At 46.0% G+C, this 17,671-nt stretch overlaps 1 protein-coding gene across 2 annotated transcripts in view; it reads right to left on the bottom strand.

Moving 5' to 3' along the window:
• Positions 1-17,671, bottom strand: part of LOC118091630 (sodium channel protein type 5 subunit alpha-like) — a 295,442-nt gene that overhangs the window by 69,513 nt on the left and 208,258 nt on the right. The window lies entirely within an intron of this gene.

Here is a 17,671-nt window from a genome sequence, read left to right on the forward strand (position 1 = left end):
GGAGGTCACTTCAGAACTGCAAACACAGCGGTTTGACTTCACCTCCAGAGGCTCACTCCATTGTCTGTTGAGATAGCCAGATGCCAACAACAATTTGCCACAGTTTTCTTTACAAACTCGCCCATCCCAGAGTGATAAGGGACAGTCCTACCTCCAGCTTAGCTTCATGATGATGCCTTGGAGGCCTGAAGGGACACATCTGGTCTCCAGGTTTGAGCTTCTTCAAACCTGAGCTAAAGGGAGGGGGGCAGATTTGTGTGATTCTATGTGCAACAATACGTAAAAATCAAAGAACTCTGAGAAAGGGAGAAGCGGAGACAGGACTGGGCTATGAGCTGTAACCTGAAGGCAACTTGGGGCGGCAGAACTTGGAGGCTCCTGCCTTGTAGGAGTGCCGATGCTGCTTACTGTCACCTGTGCTCTATGTATATGTTTGCAAATAAGACCAGTATTACAAAACCACCATAAATTATCCAGCCACCTCTACTCTGAAAGGAAGCCAAGCCATAAGAACGTAAGACAAGCCTGCTGAATCAGACCAATGGCCCGTCCAGTCCACCTGTGATTCCCAGAAACTGGTATTCAGATGCCTGATGCTTTTGACAGTGGAAGAAGTACATAGCCATCACTGCTAGTAGCCACTGCCTTTCATGAATTTGTCTAGCCCTCACAAGTGGAGAGAGGGCTGTTATATCCATGTCCTCCTTGAGGGTTTTCCATGGGCATCCCTTTGGCCACTGAGATGGATGCTGGACTTGATGGACCTCTGGTCAGATCCAGCAGACTTTGCCAATGACAGCTGTCTACCTTCCTTAGCCAACATTGCAGGAAGAAAGTTTGGTGCATTCATGAGCACAGCAAATGATAGGATCCAATAAATCTGCTTGTGAACCCTGCCTGAACTGAGTGGGCAGCTGAATACATGCCCCAGAAGCTTGCAATATATGACAGATACTCAAGAGATTACTTCTGCAAATGAAATGAAAGCTCTGATAATCTAGAGAGTTTAAAAAGGAAAGAACCACATACTTAGGTCTTGGGCATCTATTCAGTGTTTCTTGGTTTGTGGCTCCAGGATAGCACCAACAGCTCAAATCACACATGCACGCACACCCACCCAAAAAACCTTGATTATTTCTGAGTAGCAGTGTGACTTCTCCCCAAAAGCAAAAATTGTGTGAAATGCTCATTTAAGAGCAGAGTTTTTGCTCTGGGGGTGAAAGAGGGAGCCTTGAAATACTACCCAGCAGACCATGAGTGACATATAGGCCAAAGTCTGAGCATTTGTCCAAATGCATGTTGTCAAATGAGCAATGCCTGAAATCATTCATTCGAGAGCTATGGATTTTTGTGACTACTAGTGGTTTATTACATTTGTCTTCTACTGCTTCACATACCTTAGGTGCCATACTACAGCACCTTGTCCTGAATAAGCGACTCAGAAATCTTTGGGGTAAGCGTGTCTATGACAGCGTCCCTTACACTGGAGAAAATAAGTGATGGGAGGAAAAACAATGACCAGGTCTTAACTGAAAGGAGGGCAGGCATAGGAATACAGGGGTACTGAAGACTCTGGGGTGGAGAGAGGCGGCAGAAGCAGCTCATTGTGTGGGGTGAAGCTACCATGCAAGAACACCAGACTGGCTCCTGCCAATATGTTTGAGCTGCATTGACCTCACAGAATCACAGAAATGCAGAGTGGGAAGGGACCTCAAGGGTCATCTAGTCCAAACCTCCTGCTGTGCAGGGGTATTGGGACTATATGACCCTTGGGATCACGGCCAACTCTATGTTTCTAGGATTCTCTGATTCTATGAGGTCAGCACAGGGCAAACACATTGGCAGGAGCCAATCTGGTACCAATTTGCACTGCACTGACCTCCACACCCCTCCGTCTGTCCCTCTTGGTAAGCAACCATGACTCACCTGTTGGGAAGCTAGCATAGCAGATCCTTCCCACCTGGCAATGGTGGACAGAGAATCTTAAACCCTGTGTTGTGATTTGCAAAGCAGGTGTAGAATCTAATATTTCTATTGCACTGTGGTATATTCTGAAGCTCATCATTCACCAAGAACCTATTGAGGGGCAAAGGCATCAAGCTGGGAATGCACAGAGTTCATAACTCCGAAGACTTGGCACCCTTGGGACTGGAAAGTGTTCAGTCAAGGGCTTCAGCTGGAAGCGAAAGGCTGTAGACCAATGGCAGTACACATGTGTTGCATACAAAAGGTCTCAGGTTAAATTTCCATCATCTATGTGAATGGGGTCAATAAACAGCACTGGGGCAGAGGTAACTTCTAGAGCCCCTTTCATGCATGAATTGGTCTCCATGTGGCAGGAGTCCCTTGGCTTAGACCACAGTGAGACCTCTTAAATGGAGTAACGTCTGAAAGGGGCATATGAGTGGTGTTAGATCTGTAAGTGTTTTGTCTAGATGCCCCGATGGACTCCTGCTGACCTACGTTCCCTCCTGCCTTGACTCTAGGCTGAGGGGAATTTTTGATCTACCCTGTGGACCACCCAAACACAGCACTGTACATACCCCCCTCCCACCCTCTTTATTGCACTGTAGCTCAATGGCAGAGCTCATGCTTTGCATGCAAAGGGTCCCAGGTTCAATTTTTGGCATCTCCAGGTCGGACTAGGAAAAGACCCCTGCCTGAAACACCCAAGAGTCAGTAGGAGACTAGCAACCGCGCTAGGTGGGCCAATGATCTTGCTCAAAATATGGCAGATTCCTCCGTGCCATTGCGTTCCTCTGCTCTGCAGAATCACCGTGGCTCAAATCTGATGCAGAACGGAGCACAGCTTAAAATAAGGATGTGTGTGTGTCAAAATTAGAAGTTACATTTGGGTGCTTCAGATAAGTGCAAAGGCTTCCCTCGCAGCAGCAGCAGGCAGCTCACTCATGTCCATATGACCCAATTAGTCAGCCCATCATAACAAATGTATACAGGCAACTTCCGAAGACGAGTTTAAGCTGGTTTAGCACAGTCCCTGTGTGCTGCGTTGCAAAGGATGCCAGTGAAGAACAGCCGCCCCAAAAGCTGCCTCGGTCAAAAATGGCAGCAATGAAACAGCTATAACACTAAATTCTCTCTGTGTATGCACATCAAAATTCTGATTTCTAGCTACTTCAAAGAAACAAAAAACCCATACTGTACAGTGGAACCTCGGTTTATGAACACCTCGGTTTATGAATTTTCGGTTTATGAACGCCGTGGACCCATCTGGAACGGATTAATTCATTTTCCATTACTTTCAATGGGAAAGTTCGCTTCAGTTTATGAACGCTTCAGTTTATGAACAGACTTCTGGAACCAATTACACCCATGCTTCAGTTTATGAACGCTTCAGTTTAAGTACTCCGCGGACCCGTCTGGAACGGATTAATCCACTTTCCATTACTTTCAATGGGAAAGTTTGCTTCAGTTTATGAACGCTTCAGTTTATGAACAGACTTCCGGAACCAATTGTGTTCATAAACAGAGGTACCACTGTATTTCTAGACTGCCATTCAGGAGAGAATGGTCACGGGTCATCTTCAGGAATTGAATAATAATAAAATTTCCATGCAAAAAAAAGAGAGTCAAAAACAATAAAAACAAAGAGTTTAAATTATATGAAAACAATGAGAATCTTCGCCAAACCCCCAGTGTCCAATGGGATGAAACAGTTCTTGCTAATGGCGAAAGGGGTGCATAGAGACAGTGGACAGCATTCAACAACTCCAGTCACCCAAGAAAAGGCCCTGATAGTGGTAGAAAGTCAGCCTTACTACCTGGGGGGGTTATATGTGTAAAGGTAAAGGGACCCCTGACCATTAGGTCCAGTCGTGACCGACTCTGGGGTTGCGGTGCTCATCTCGCTTTACTGGCCAAGGGAGCCAGCGTACAGCTTCCGGGTCATGTGGCCAGCATGACAAAGCCGCTTCTGGCAAACCAGAGTGGCACATGGAAATGTCGTTTACCTTCCCGCTGTAGCAGTACCTATTTATCTACTTGCATTTTGATGTGCTTTCGAACTGCTAGGTTGGCAGGAGCTGGGGCCAAGCAACGGGAGCTCACCCCATTGTGGGGATTCGAACCGCCGACCTTCTGATCGGCAAGCCCTAGGCTCTGTGGTTTAACCCACAATGCCACCCGCGTCCCAAGCAACTATCTAAAGCAGGGATGTCTGGCACTCCAGATGTGGGACTCACCTGTTGGGTCAGGGATGATGATGTTTGACTACAACTACCATCTGAAGGACCAAGGGTTTCCCATTCCTGATTTCAAAATATACATTTTTGTGTGCAATTTTGCCTAAAACACAAGGGTTTTTTTTGCTGAGCAATTTTCCCTAACCCAGTTTACCCTAGTAGATGTAATTTTTGTACACATTCCTTGGCTGGAAACGGGACTGCTAAATTCAGAGAAGTGTGAATTTTGAAGGGCAGCTGTGTTTTCAGTTGTTGCATTGTTTTGCAAAGTGTGAATTGGGCTGGTTCATTTTTTTGACACGATCTGAATCATATTTCTTCCCCATCCCTGGCATTCTATTCCAGCCTGTGCTGTGCCATTGTATACATCTTATGCACTTTTTTTTCTTCTTAAAACCAATATGCACTTCATTTTGTACAAACATTTATGTAAAGCACTTATTTTTTGAGAATAATGTTGTGTGCCAAAAATGGATTTCAAAATCTGGAGAAATATGTGATGTAACTGGAAGCTTTTGAATTATGGTGCTGGAGGAGACTCTTGAGAGTCCCATGGACTGCAAGAAGATCAAACCTATCCATTCTGAAGGAAATCAGCCCTGAGTGCTCAATGGAAGGACAGATCGTGAAGCTGAGGCTCCAATACTTTGGCCACCTCATGAGAAGATAAGACTCCCTGGAAAAGACCCTGGGAAAGACCCAAAAGATGTTGGGAAAGATTGAGGGCACAAGGAGAAGGGGACGACAGAGGACGAGATGGTTGGACAGTGTTCTCGAAGCTATGAACATGAGTTTGACCAAACTGCGGGAGGCAGTGCAAGACAGGAGTGCCTGGCGTGCTATGGTCCATGGGGTCACGAAGAGTCGGACACGACTAAATGACTAAACAACAACAACAACAACAAACTGGAAGCTGCACTTCAACCCATTGGTGACTTCGGGAGCTCAGAAGAGGTCAGTCTGCTGGAAGAAGTGAACAAAGGAACTTTCTCCCCCATTTCTAACTCTACAATTCTATGATCCCTACAACAGAGTGCTATTAGATGTGAACCAATAAATCCTACATTTGGGCTAGACAGTACATAAGAATGCCCTACACTGAAGCTATCCTGCTCATTCCGTGTGTGGTACTGAAGCTGCACTTCTCGGGAAAGGATAGTGGTGTGTAGAATTATTAAAACAGCAGAGAGTATCATTGGCTGTTCACTCTCTACCTTAGAACATATCTATCCCATCAGATGCCACAGAAAGGCATTAGATATACGTATCAAGAGACCCATTGCATCCTGGTCATCACGTCTTTGAGCTCCTGCCATCAGGACGGAGATATAGAACAATGAAGGCGAGAACGAGCCGTCTCAAGAACAGTTTCTTTCCTAGAGCAATTTTGGCCTTAAATGGAAACTCTGTGCTTTGAAGTCATCTTATTTATCTGTTATATTGTTCTGTATTGTATTGTGCTTATTAGTATTTTAATTTATGTGGAGTGTCTTATTTGAGTTGATATAGCAACCGAGAAATTTCGTTGATCCCACAAGGGTACAATGACAATGAAGATTTATTCCATTCTGTTCTATTTATTATATTATTGTCTGCGCTGACTGGTAATGCCTCTCCAAGGTTTCAATCAGGATTCTTTCCAGGTCTGCCATGCTCTGAGTCTTGGACCTTCTGAATGCAAAAGGTTTGCTCTATCATGACATCATGGCCCTTCTCCAATGAGAGGAGCGAGAGACATGATGTACCAGATGCTCTGCCGTCCTTGCAAGCTTCACAAAGAGGGTTGACAAATCGCCCAAATGGATGCCATATTTGGGTGCCATGGAAAACATCAAAGGGAAAATGATGTGTACTTTTTGCTCTGCTCTTCCTCTCCCAGAGCTTCCTATTTAGGCACAGGATATTTTCAGAGGTGTGTCCAGTTCTGGGCACCACAGTTCAAGAAGGATACTGACAAGCTGGAACGTGTCCAGAGGAGGGCAACCAAAATGGTCAAAGGCCTGGAAACGATGCCTTACGAGGAACGGCTTAGGGAGCTGGGTATGTTTAGCCTGGAGAAGAGAAGTTAAGGGGTGATATGATAGCCATGTTCAAATATATAAAAGGATGCCATATAGAGGAGGGAGAAAGGTTGTTTTCTGCTGCTCCAGAGGAGCGGACACGGAGCAATGGATTCAAGCTACAAGAAAGAAGATTCCACCTAAACATTAGGAAGAACTTCCTGACAGTAAGAGCTGTTCGGCAGTGGAATTTGCTACCAAGGAGTGTGGTGGAGTCTCCTTCTTTGGAGGTCTTTAAGCAGAGGCTTGACAGGCATATGTCAGGAATGCTTTGATGGTGTTTCCTGCTTGGCAGGGGGTTGGACTGGATGGCCCTTGTGGTCTCTTCCAACTCTATGATTCTATGATTCTACTCACTGCTCAAAACTGGTCCCTGCTCAGCAAAGGTGGATGTTGCCCAGTGTAATAGAGAAATACTTATGGAAATTAAATTCTGCTCAGTTGAACTACACAACACTCAACAGCAGGAGGAAATGCTATCTCACCATCTGAACTTTCCAACTGCTGTGCTCAAAAGCACAATGCACCCTGCTTTCTTGAAGTCCTCCGGGCATCTCCCAAACTCAATTCCTGGACTTTTTCTGTTGTTGTTAAGACTGTTATCTGATGAGCTCTTCACTGCAGTGGGAGCTCAGGAACACTAGTACCCGACAAAAGAAAAGAAAAAGAGTGGCCATTGTTGCTAATCTTTGCTGTCTCTCTCTACTATACAAGATCATGAAGGGCAATGATCAAGTACAGCCCCCTTTAACTGAGTTTAAATAATAAATTATTATTATTTTTAAATGTTTGACGGACTACTGTATTTTAATATTTTGTTGGAAGCCGCCCAGGGTGGCTGGGGAAACCCAGCCAGATGGGCGTGGTATAAATAATAAGATTATTATTATTATTATTATTATTAGGACAGGAACTCCTATACAGTGCTTGATGCAGCATGGCTTCATGGGATGTCAGGGGAAAGCATAGAATGGGGAAGTGGGTGCAGAACCCGGCTCTTTGAGAATTGCAGGTTTCATTTGCAACAATCATGGAATAAAGTTAAGAGAAATTATGCAGGTGTGCTTGGTTTGCACAATTTAAGCCAGGAAAATTTAGTTGGTACAGTATAGAAAACGGATCATAGAATCATAAAATTGTAGAATTGGAAGGTGCCCCGAGGGTCCTCTAGTCCAACTCCTTGCAATGCAGGAATCTCAGCTAAAGATGGCCATCCAACCTCTGCTTAAAAACTTCCAAGGAAGGAGAGTCCACAATCTTCCAAGGGAGACGGTTCCACTGTGGAACAGCTCTTACTGTCAGAAAGTTCTTCCTGATGTTTAGTCGGAATCTCCTGTCTTGTAACTTGAATCCATCGGTTAAGGTCCTACCTTCCAGAGCAGGCGAATACAAGCTTTCTCCATCTTCCATGTGACAGCCCTTGGGATATTTGAAGATGGCTACCACATCTCCTCTTTATCAGGCTAAACATACTCAACTCCCTCAACCATTCCTCATAATGTTTTGTTTTCAGACCCTTGATAATCTTGGTTGCCCTCCTGTGCACATGTTCCAACTTGCCAATATCCTTCTCAAATCATGGCACCCAGAACTGGACATAGTACTCCAGGTGGGGTCATACGAAGGCAGAACAGAGTTCTATGACTTCCCTTGATCAGGACACTATACTTCTGCTGATGTAGCCTATAGAGTAGCATTAGGTTTTTTTTTGTTTTTTGTTTGCTGCTGCATCACACTTAAGTAGCTTGTGACTTACTTAAGATCCCAAGATCTTTTTCACATGTACTACTGGCAATAATAAATGTGATGGCATATAGCTAATCAGATCTGGCAATGTGGCAACTTTGTGAAGCCAATTCAGATTCAGAGAATGGAACACTGTCCTCACTTTGAATTGGCTTTGCGGCTCCTCACTTAATCAAATCTGATGAGTTATATCTGGCATCAACACAAAAGGCAATTCATACTGAGGGTACGAAGCATTGTCTTCCCTTGCATTATGTGTAGGGAAGGAAGTTATAATACAATTTTGTGTTAGATTGCATGTTCCAGGATTGGTTTTTCTCCCTGGGTAACAAAACAAGCAGTTTCGGTTTGCAGGCTGAGATCCATAGCACTTTTGACAGCCATGTTGTGCTACCCACACAGAGACCCACCGACTAAGACAGTGTTTCTCAACCTTTTTTGGGCCACGGCACACTTGTTCCGTGAAAAAAATCACGAGGCACACCACCATTTAAAAAGTTAAAAAAATTAACTCTGTGCCGCCCTATATTATAATTATAACTGTAAGAAACACTTGCCAAATATTGCTTTCCGGCGGGTCAGCGCTGCCGAGTTCTTAAAAGATCCGGGTTTCTGATCCACCCCACCCGACCCCGCCGTCCCGTATCTTACCCTGTGCGTGTTCTCGGACTTGTGAGAGGACGATTTGGTTTTCATGCCTCCGTGAATTAGCAACAAACTACCTTTTGAATGATGGAGATTGAATATTTTAAAAGTAGCTACTTGAAGTCCGCTCGATTTTCCAAAAAAGAGACACACGTGCGGCACTATTAGCTGCTGGGGGCTGCCATCTTGGCTAAAGGATTCTGGGATGATCCTGTCACGTGAGGCATGGGGGAAATGGAAATAATGAAAGCTGATTGGTCTGTGGAAACTAGAAGGGGCGAAGAAATAGGACGCCCAGGGAGGTGGAGTTTGCAGCTGCAAAATCGCCCTTCTCGTCGCCGCACGTCGCGGCACACCAGCCAGTGGTTGAGAAACACTGGACTAAGAGACCCCAAGGCAAAAGTCTCCGAAACACAACAATCTTCCACCCGAGTCTTTGGGTGGCAGGGTAGTGAGAGAACTAACAACAACAACAACAACAACAACAACAACAACAACAACAATTCTATGCCGTCCTTCATCTGAGGATCACAGGGCACTTTAAATAATGAAAACACAATCATGCATAACATAGTAAGAAACGAATACAATAACTGCTTCAATCAATCGCCTCAAGTGATCCTACACAAAGCTGAACCATGCAAGGCCCCACGCTTTTCACTGACTGCTCGGCTCTTCAGTGGACTTTGGTATCGGATCCATTACGTTAACTGCACTTTGGGGAAATGCAGAAATATGTATGTCAACATTCCGAGTTATCTCCCAGCCCAATGGGTTAATCGCATTGGCAAGCGGCCCTGTTATGAGATGGGTTCCTGTGCGTGTGGAGGGAATAGTTGTCTTGCTCCGGACTTGCCGTCACATGTATCCGAGTTCCCTTTGCTTGCCCTGATTTATATCAGCAGCGACTCCCGAGACAAATCTACTTCATTACAGGAATCCCCCCCCCAAGGAAAAATATGGGGGCAGAATGGTGGGTTCCCCCCTGTGATGGATGTCAGACACGGATATTCATTAAGGAACACAGACCCATCTGCTGCCTTTGCCGTGTTTCTTGGGTGAACGACATCAAATTCAACCCACAGAGGGAAGTGATGCAGAGAGCCAGTGTAGTTGTCATATTGTGAAGGCTAAATATCAGCTGAATAGATTATCGGTAGATTGATTGACTGTAAGGGGTTTTTTTATATCAACATTTGATTGTATTCCCATGCTGTCTTTATGTCTTTGCCTTTTCTTTGAAAGCGATCTCTGCTTTTTCTGCCCTCTGGCATTCTTGGGCAGAGGCCCAGCCTCCTAGATGCCAGGTGGGGTGGGCGCATAGCTGCCAAGTTATCCCTTTTTTAAAGGGATTTCCCTTATGCTGAATAGGCTTCCTCGCGAGAAAAGGGAAAACTTGGCAGCTATGGGTGGGCAGGGTGCTTTGTGGGTCAGATGGGGCAGCTGAGGGCTATTCAGGATACAGCTGGGCAGGTCAGGGAAACAAACCAATGGAGGAGGCAACCATAGCAAAGGAAGCAGGGCAGGGAGGACTCCAGGGGGTAGCAATGGGCAAGAGGACATTCCCTCCCCAAAGCTGTCCTGCTCATACCTGCCAAGTTGCTGTCAGAGAAATAAGGGACCGGGCCGGAAATAGCAGACCGGAAGTAGCGCTGCCGCCATTTTGGAACTGGGTGGAGCATGCTCAGAAGTGACTTTTGATGCTGCTTTGCCCAGTTCCAAAATGGCCGCCGTGCCAGAAGTCGCACTGCAGCCATTTTGGAACTGGGCAAAGCAGCATCAAAAGTCGCTTCTGAGCATGCTCCGCCCACTTCCAAAATGGCCGCCGCATCAGAATAAACCGGGGAAAAACAAAAAAATCCTTTTTTTCAGCTAGGAACAGTTGGAAAAATGGGGATTTCCTGGGGAAAATGGGAGAGTTGGCAGCTATGGTCCTGCTGCCCCATTCGCTCAACCCAGACCTCAGTCACAGCACACTTGTGCTTTAATGTGTATACCAAAATCTTAGCTCTCCTAATTGTGGCCTTTGGCAGCCATTTGCTCCCCCAAACTAGTTTTCCTGGAGTCACTCTGGAGGCTGGCAGAGACATAGCCTCCTAGGAGAGGGTGGGGAACCTCGGGGCCGGAGGGACACATGTGGCCCTCCAAATCTCTCTATCTGGCCCTCAGGACTTTCCTTTCCCATGCCACTCATTTCATGGGCCCTGCTCCACACCCTCCTCTAGCTGGAACATACCCTTGAAGTGTGGCACTGCCTCTTGCTTGGAGAATGGAGAGAAGTGGGTGTCTAGAATTCTCTGGCGTTTGCAGGGAAGCAATGTACCCAATGGTACAAAGGTAAGAGTCACATCTATTGCTCTGCTCACTTTTGCCTCTGGCCTTCTCCTGCCACTGGCATGTTGCAATCAGGCTGAATTCTTTGAAAATAAGTGAACCTGCATCACAATATTTGGAGACGTGTATGGAGCTTCCCGTGGCCTAGAGCATTTCCCACTAGTTAAGTCCGGCAAGTTAGCTGTATCCTCTTCTAGACAGAGATAGGATTCACACTGTGCTCCAGTAACAACACACGTGGACTACTGTGATGCATCGCAAGAGGAGCTGCCCTTGAAGACTAGTCCAAAACTTCAGCTGCTACAATACACAGCAGGTACAATTCTAATAGGGCCAGTGGATGGGAGCACATCATGCCAAGTTTGAAACAGTTACCCTGGATACCAGCCTGTTTCCAAGCACTCTCCAAAATGACAGTTCTTTCCTTTTACGTGCTGAACAGCTAAAAACCTGGGTAACTGCAGAACCAGAGTCTCCCACGCAAATATGCCTGGACATTAAGATCATCCTAAGATGGTCTGTAGTGATGTATGGAAGTGAGAGCTGGACCATAAAGAAGGCTGATCACCGAAGAATTGATGCTTTTGAATTATGGTGCTGGAGGAGACTCTTGAAAGTCCCATGGACTGCAAGAAGATCAAACCTATCCATTCTGAAGGAAATCAGCCCCAAGTGCTCACTGGAAGGACAGATCCTGAAGCTGAGGCTCCAAGACTTTGGCCACCTCATGAGAAGAGAAGACTCCCTGGAAAAGACCCTGATGTTGGGAAAGATGGAGGGCACAAGGAGAAGGGGACAACAGAAGACAAGATGGTTGGACAGTGTTCTCAAAGCTATCAACATGAGTTGGACCAAACTGTGAGAGGCAGTGGAAGACAGGAGTGCCTGGCGTGCTCTGGTCCATGGGGGTCACAAAGAGTCAGACACGACTAAACAACTAAACAACAACAAGATGGTCTGCTCTGCATTCTCCTGCCTTTGAAGTAAGGAACCCAGTGATGGAGGAAATGACATTTTCCACCGGGGCTCCTTCTGTTCTGAAATGCCCTCCCCAAGGAAACTTGCCTAGCATCTATTTGTGGTGGTGGTGGCAGCTGAAAGGACTTTTTTTTATCTAGCCCAGCCTTTTTTCTTTCGCCTTTCAGGTTTGTTTCCGCTGTATTGGACAGAGCGCTGCTGTGGCTGTTTTGTTTTATGCCTTCTAAGAAGGTCTTATTGTAGGCTGCTCTGAAAGTCTTCAGACTAATAGAGCAGAAGGTAAATACTTTCGGCAAACCAACCAACCAACAAACACTTCCTGCTCTCTGTTCTGATAACACTTCTTTCTCTTCCTGCAGTTCTGTGAGATGGCTCTGCGCCCGCCTCTTCCCACTGCCAGGAACTAAACACAAGTAAATCTGCTAATAGAGCCATACAAAAACAAACAAAGTTAATCAAGCAAGAGCAATCAAGAAGAAAGATCCGTTTCTTTGATCAGACAGACGCAGAACTACCGAGAAAACCCGCTGCTGAAGGTTGGGAAGAATGAATTAATGCCGTGCAGAAAATGCGTATTGGCCAACGATCAATGAGCCTGGGACAACTGATGAGCGGAAAGAATGAGCTTTCTTTACCCAGACAACATGCTCCAACTCCCAGAACCAACTTAAAAAAGAAGTGTTTAAAAGAAAATAGTTGAGATGCAAGCCAGCTCCTTAGGCACGTGGATTCTGTCTGATCAGGAATATTAGTTAAATTAGTTAGGAGAACACAATCACCCCTTCCAAAGCCACTGGGCTTCCCTTGACAAAGGGTCTCCTGCAGTAGCTGTTCTGAGGGAAGGAGGTGGTAGTGGATGTTTGAAAGGGAAGAAATCATTAACAGTAGGGGATTATCAGATGATGGACAGTGGTCCTCCTGAGCTTCAGACAGGGTGTCCCCCCCCCAGCTCTACCTGAAGATGGTGGAGATGGATGCTGTGGACCTGGGATAGCTCAGTCAGTAAAGCATAAGACACTTAATCTCAGGATTGTGGGTTCAAGCCCCATGTTGGGCAAAATATTCCTACACTGCAGGGCTTAGAATAGATGACCCTTCCAACTCTACAGTTCTATGAATCAAGAGCTTTTTGCACCCTACCCAGTTGCAGTTGCTCCTATAGTGAACAAGAGGGACCTTTGTACTGATCCAGCAATGCTGTCCTCATGGGAGGACATTCTCTGGACGGAGACTGTTAAAAACCACTTACGTGAGCTGGCACCTTCTAGGTCAAAAGTGGTCAATACAGGTGTGGGTAGTCAAGTATTCAAGTAAAATATTTTCAGGGCTGGAAACATTTCCAAATTTATTTGCAAGGCTATTCTATCAGGTGGTCTCTACATGCTTAGGAAAGATATCAACCCAACTGATCTCATTCTTCAATGAACCTGATTGCACACTGCATCTGCGACATCATCAAACAGCCACCACTAACTAAATATTTGGAGGCGCAGCGTGAAAACGGTGAGGAACCACTCAGATGAGGACCTGTAAGGTTGCAGCAGCATTTGCTTAAGGGATGGAGAAATAACACCAACAAAAACCCCACTGATGCAGCACTGAAAACATCAGTATTGTCCTGCCTATCTTTGTCAGTCTAGGTCTAAATTGTGCACAGTTGATTAATTATTCCTCCAGCTGGAATAATTCCTTCAAGAGGAATAACAATTAGATATGCACAGCTTTTGGAATGTTCTTCACAAAGGCTGGGTGGAGGAGGAAATGGACTCCAATTTGAACCCAGATAAAGGATTTGATCAAGGGCCTTTGGATCTGTGTCGGTTGCAAGCTGTAAGAAATCAAGCCCAGAGCTGAATAATTTATGGTAATCCATTACTGTAGAATTTAGGAGAGCAGTCTTCAAACTGTACTCCCTTGGATTCATCAAGAGGTTCCCTGCAATGGGACCCAGATGGACAGGTTCAGCGGAGGCTTCGTGGTGGAAAGGATCATAAATGGCATAGAAGCCAAGCATCATTTGTGACTTTCTGGTGTTTGTTTGGCACTCACAGTTTATCGTTCATTTTTCTGGAAAGATTCATTAACTGCTTAATTACAGAGATTTCTAACTGATGCACAGGACAACATTAAAGATACAATGCAGCCCAAACCCTCAAAACAATTCACAGACAGACAGACAGAAAATAGTAACTAAATTATATGCTGGGATAGGCTTGCTGAAATTTATTTTTAAAAGTTTTCAGCTGGTGTCTAAAACAAGGATTCCTGCCTAATGTCTAGGTTCAGGGGTGGCCAACTCCTAAGAGACTGCAGTCTACTCACAAAGTTAAAGACTAGCAGTGATCTACGCCCTTTTGGGGGGTTCAGGTCAAAGTTGTTGAACTTTTTTTAGGGAAGAGGGAAGCCCGTTTCTTGGGTGTTCAGGTCAAAGTTTCTGAGCTTTTTTTTTTAGGAAGGAAAGCCCTGTTATGGGGGGTTCAGGTCAAACTTGTTCAGCTTCTTTTAGGGAGAAGGGAAGGCCCGTTTTAGGGGGTGAAGGGCCAAAATGTTGAGCTTTTTTTAGGGGAGCCAAAGTTGTTCAGCTTCTTTGGGGGGGGAGCCACTGATCTACCAGTGATCTACCACAGATGTCCAGTGATCTACCAGTAGATCACGATCTACCTGTTGGACGTGCCTGCAATAGTTCATATGGGGCACCTAGTTAGATCTGTTGGGCCACTGCTATGTGAAAACCATGCAAGGATCCTAAGGCGTTCTCTTCCCTGCAGTGCACAGAGGTCCTGATGGAGATGACCCCCAAATAGGAAGGATTCCCCGAAGGTTAAAAAAAAGGGGGGGAAGCAGCATTGAAAATCATTGGGCTAGGCAGCTGATGAGCTGCACGTTGATCTCAGACCCCACAGGCTTCTCAGTGAGAGCCCATTTCCCGTCTCATCATTCTGTTGTACCCCTCATCTGCTTTCCCCTATGCATAGGGCTGCAGGTTGGCGGCAGCTGATCTCCGGAGGAAATCAAAAGGAAATGCCTGGTGATATCAAAAAGCAAGCAGTGGAATGGCAGCTGCCAATCAGTAGGTCGGCTGGCCTAGAAAGCTGGAGAAGAGGAAGGAAATTTGGTGGGAAATGGGGAAGTGTGGGGGAAATGGAACAGAAGTTTTGCTTCCCTTTATTATGCGGCACAGCCAGCCACTTCCTAACAGAAGCAAAGGTGTGAAGAGGGCATAATACGCAGAGGACTCCAAAAAAGCTTCTGTTGCTGGAGGAAACAGCGGTCTTAACCAGAGAGTTTTGGCTCCGACAGGAGTTTGTGAGCAGACCAAATACTGCTAGCCCTTTCAGTCATTGATCAATTCAAAATTTCCCACAACCATGACCCTAAGGCCTGAGAGCGAGTCTTCCGGTGTCCTCTCCTCAGTCTTTTACATGCTCACAACTGGCAATGTTTCACACACATTCATTCATTCATTCATTCAGTCTCTCTCTCTCTCTCTCTCTCTCTCTCTCTCTCTCTCTCTCTCTCTCTCTCTCTCTCTCTCACACACACACACACACACACACACACACACACACACACACACAATCTCTGTATGAAAAATGGGAATGCCATGAAAACACCCACTTCAGTGCACCAGATAAAGACCCTATCCAACTGCCCCAAAGACATCAAAAGGACATAAAGATGTCAAAAATGGAGACAAGATAAGGAACTCATTTACTGCCTTGTCTTCCTAAGAAACATGCTGCTCCCTTTTCCCTACATATCATCCCGAAGTAACATTTCCGTCTCTGGGATTCCTCAGAAAGAGATACACAATATTGAGGCCTCGGCGAGGCTGATCGAACCAAGAAACTTTACAACCTTCTTACAAAGAGGCTCTCTTCTATTTTATAACTTGCATTATCAACAGCCATTTTTATAGTAATCACTTTCAAACATAAAAGCATTCACAGGGTATAAGAAACTGAGTCATGCTAGGACATTCTCCCCGCTCTAAACTCCAAAGCCTGAATAAAAGCCCATCTCTAGTACTTTGCCAAGGTTTGAAGGCAACCACAACGCAGGCAGAAATGACGTTTAGAATACATCTATTCTACAAAGCTGCACCAGTTTTGTGTGCTTTTTACTGTTGTGGCTTTATCTAAAGAATCCTAGGTATTGTAGTTTCATGTGGATACTGAGAATTTTCTGCTTGGGATCCCTAGATGCCCCACAGAACTACAGTTCCCACGATTCCCTAGGGAGAGGGAATGACAGCTAAAATTAAGCCAGGAGTATAGTGATAGGTCCTTGTAGGCCACAGAAATCGTTGGAAGCTTGCTGAGAGGAGTTTGCATGGAATTAAAACAAATAGAACAAGGGACCTTCTGATTCCTAGACCTTCGGTCTCTTTGCTGACCTCCCTATGTCTTTACAGTTAGACTGATACATCTTAGGTTTCATCCAGTATGCAACCTCCTCCTCCTCCTCCTCCTCCTCCTCCTCCTCCTCCTCCTCCTCCTCCTCCTCCTCATACCTCTCTCTGGGACCTTGGCTCTATCCTCTAGAAACAAAAGAAGCATAGCTGCCTTTCCCTTCTCCAAATTAGCTAGCTAGCTTAAAATCCGAGTTACGTATTTCCTATAATAAACAGTGGTACCTCGACTTACGAATTGAATCCGTTCCAAATGCACATTTGTATGTAGAAAAAATTGTAAGTCAAATCGCGGTTTCTCATAGGAATGCATTGGAAACGGATTAATTCGTTCCAGAGCCTAGAAAAAAGCCCCAAAGCCGCGGGAAAAACGGGTGCAGCAGTCTCGCACCACGGAGCAGGGAGCACAACGGCGGCGAGGGCAATGATCCGGCAGGAGGCCGGCAGGGCAGCGGCAGTGAAGAGGGCCGGATGAAAGGTTCCCTTGAAGAAGCAGGAAGCGCGGTGGCACGGCAGGCACGGTGGGGGATGAAAAGCAGAGTGCTGAGATGCAACCGCTGATCAGCTGTTCTGCGGCTTTAAAGCGGTCTCCCTCGGCGAAGCCGGCAGAGTGGTGGCGGCAACGGCAACGATCCTCTCGCTGCCTGGATCATTGCCCTTGCCGCCACCGCTCTGCCAGCTTCGCTGAGGGAGACCGCTTTAAAGCCGCGGAACAGCTGATCGGCAGTCGCATCTCAGCGCTCCACTTTTCGCCCCCCACTGCTGCGCTTCCTGCTTCTTCGAGGGAGCCTTTCATCCGGCCCTCTTCAACGCCGCTGCCCTGCCGGCCTCCTGCCGGATCATTGCCCTCGCCGCCGCTACGCTCCCTGCTCCCTTCGGATGTCGAAAAAATTCATTAGCATGCGGCCATTTTTCCCCTTCGTAAGTAGAATATTTCGTAAGTAGTCATTCGTAAGTCGAGGGACCACTGTATTTTCTTATTCTACAAGCATCTCTCTGTGCATGCAATTGAAACATGCAACGTCTACTCTTTAGCCAAATTCACAAGCCATACACTGAACTCTCTGCATACCAAAAAGTTCCAACACATTATTTGGCTCCCATTTCAATAGAGACAAACATCCCTGTTGTTACCAGGAGGTGCAAGCCCAGTAATATACAAAGAGGAGTTGGTCTTAAAAATTATATTCAGCTATAATGTATCTTCAAATATACTATAATACCCAGCCAAGCCAAGGGTGATGCTATGGTTGTACCCCTGGATGTCCAACCTGCAGTTAGGGTGCCACTTGTGG

This window comes from Zootoca vivipara, chromosome 11 (assembly GCF_965207765.1).
Source record: "Zootoca vivipara chromosome 11, rZooViv2.hap1.1, whole genome shotgun sequence".
Taxonomy (NCBI): domain Eukaryota; kingdom Metazoa; phylum Chordata; class Lepidosauria; order Squamata; family Lacertidae; genus Zootoca; species Zootoca vivipara.